We start from the raw sequence: 3,148 nt of genomic DNA, 5'->3' as shown, positions 1-3,148 counted from the left end.
CTTTTACTAGGTTCTTGAGTCGTAAGGTTAGATTTTTTTTTTTTACATTTTTCTTTTTCTTATGTAGATATTTATCACTTTAAAATCCCCATTCAGAATTGTGTTTGCTCTATCTAAAAATTTTTATGTTGTATTTCTATTTTTATTTTGCAATATATAAATTATTTTACTTTTGATTTCCTCTTTCATCCATTGGTTGTTCAGCAATGTGTTGTTTTATCCCCATCTATTAGTCAATTTTCCAGGTTTCATTTTGTTGCTGATTTCTAGTTTCATACATTTGTGCTCAGAAAATATGATTGTTATTATTTCAAAACACTTTACATTTGTCAAGTCTTGGTTGGAGACCTGTCACATAATCTATTCTGAAGAATTTTTTCTGTGTGGAGAAGAATGAGAATTGATGATAATCTGTATACTGATTATCTTCCCTATCATTTTTGTGTCTATTTTAGGTTATTTATAAAAGATTTTATTTATGCATGCAAGAGCTGGGTTGTTAAGAGGTGTAGTGGTGGTGGGGTGAGAGGATTCACCAGAGAGAGTGGGAGCAGAACAGGCTGATTTACTGAAATATACTGCTAAGGGGAGAAGAGGGTGAGATAGGAGAGTTCAGCTGACCACATGTGGGTTTGCTTCCAGGCCAGTGATCAAATTCAGGCCTTCATGGTGACAGCACTCACTTAACCCCTAGGCCAGCAAGGAGGCTCTAAAATTAAATTTTACATCAGTTTAGTAATATTTTTATTTGTATAAATTTCATTATGATATACTTACATGGTTTAATGAAGGAAATATTTTTATCTTTTATAATTTTCAATAATTAACAAAATAACCAATTCAAAAGAGAGTCTTAAGGAAATGTTTGATGTGTATTTCTATATGTTTCAAAGACAGAGGGATTTAACTGAAGAGCTAATGCTGCTTTCACAATGAATCATTTTATTATTTATAGTTTTCCATGATTTTAATAATCTTCCCAACACCATCCTTTTTACCACATTGTCTCATTTTCCTCCCCCTCCCTGTTAACCTCAGATACTACTCTTTATTAGTAGCATATAATATTGTATTTACTTTCATCAAATTTCTGCTAAATAAGTGCTCAGTATTTGTTTTTAGCATTTTGACTTGCTCACTAAGATAAGTCTTTCAAAATGCCTCATTTTGCTGAAAATTAGCACATTTCATTTTTCTTTTTTTTTTTTAATAGAGGCATGTTTTATTTATTTATTTATTTGTTTGTTTGTTTGTTTTCATTTTATACATGCACTGGGTACAGTCAGAAGCCCGGGAGGGCGAGAGAATTCACCAGAGCCAGAGCGGGGAGCAGAGTAGGCAGAAGGACCGAAGTACACTGCTGAGGGGAGCAGCGGGCGGCAGGAGAGGTCTGCGCAACATGTGGGACCTTCCTCTGGTGGCCGGGGAGCAGCCAGGGATCGAACCAGTGCCACAGAGGCCGCAGGCAGCTTCGCAACCTAGCGCTCAACCGCTGCGCCACCGGGGAGGCCCACATTTCATTTTTCTGTATGTTTAAATAGAATTCCACAGCCTGGACATACCACTTACTCTATTTTTTTTAATAAATTTTATTTTTATATTCCCCATACTACTGCAACCCCCTTATTTTCACCGGAATCCCTCCCCTCCCTGCCCCCCGACCCCCCATAGAGTGTCCCTGGTTCATATCTTTTTGTTGATTTTGATTTTCACCTTCTTATATTTATTCATTTTCCTGGTCCCTTATTTAAGTTTTCTAGATTCCTGCTAAGAGTGAGACCATCCGGTGTTTTTCTTTTTCTTTCTGTCTTATTTCATTGAGCATGATCCCTTCCAGCGCCATCCATGTTGCTGCAAATTGCATGTGTTTATCTTTTTTGAATGCTGAGTAATATTCCATGGTGTATGTGTACCATATCTTCTTGATCCAGTCATCTATTTTTGGGCATTTGGGTTGTTTCCAAAGCTTAGCTATTGTAAATAGTGCTGCTATAAACAAGGGGTGCAGGTGCTCTTTGGAATTGATGTTTCTGTGTCCTTTGGGTAAATACCTAGGAGTGGAATTGCTGGATCATATGGAAGCTCTATGTTTAGCAGGTCCAGAAATCTCCACAAAGGTCTCCAAGGTGGCTGGACCAGTTTGCACTCCCACCAACAGTGCAGAAGAGTTCCTTTTTCTCCACAACCTCACCAACATTTGTTGTTGCTAGTTTTTTTAATATGTGCCATTCTCACTGGTGTAAGATGGTATCTCATGGTAGTTTTGATTTGCATTTCCCTGATTACAAGTGATGGTAAATATTTTTTCATATGCCTATTGGCCATTTGCATTTCCTCTTCAGAGAATTTTCTTTTTAGCTCTTCTGTGAATTTTTGACAGGATTATTTTCTTTGTTGTTGTTAAGTCTCATCAGTTCTTTGCAGATTTTTGTGATCAGTCCTTTATCATTAGTGTTGTGTGCAAAAATGTTCTCCCAGTTGGTGGGGTTTCTCTTAGTTTTTGTTATTATCTCTTTTGCTGTGCAGAAGCTCTTTAATTTGATGTAGTCCCAGGTGTTGATTTTTGCCTTCACTATCACTGCCTTGGGTGATGTGTCTGTAATGATGTCTTTGATGAGCATATCATGTAATGTTTCGCCTATATTTCCTTCTAAGTATTTTATGGTTTCAGGTCTTATGTCTAGTTCTTTAATCCATTTTGAGTTGATTTTTGTGTATGGTGTGAGGTAGTGGTCAAGGCTCATTCTTTTGCATGTAGCGACCCAGTTTTCCCAGCACCATTTATTGTACAAACTTTCTTTGCTCCAATGCATATTCTTTGCTCCTTTGTCAAAGATTAGTTGACCATAAATCTGTGGGTTTATTTCTGGATTTTCTATTCGATTCCATTGGTCTGTGTGTCTGTTCTTGTTCCAATACCATGCGTTTTTGGTGATTATGGCTTTGTAGTACAGTTTGAAGTCTGAGAGTGTGATGCCTCCTTTCCCTTCTTTTTTTTCAGGAGAGCTTTGGCTATTCGGGGCTATGGGTGATTCCATACGAATTTCATCAATAATTTTTCTATTTCTTGGAAGAATGACATTGAAATTTTTATTGGAATAGCATTGAATCTGTATATTGCTTTTGGTAGGATGCCCATTTTAATTAT

Source organism: Talpa occidentalis, unplaced genomic scaffold (genome assembly GCF_014898055.3).
Source record: "Talpa occidentalis isolate TD23 unplaced genomic scaffold, MPIMG_talOcc4v2.1 talOcc4.13, whole genome shotgun sequence".
NCBI lineage: Eukaryota > Metazoa > Chordata > Mammalia > Eulipotyphla > Talpidae > Talpa > Talpa occidentalis.
Note: the sequence above shows the minus strand (reverse complement) of the source record.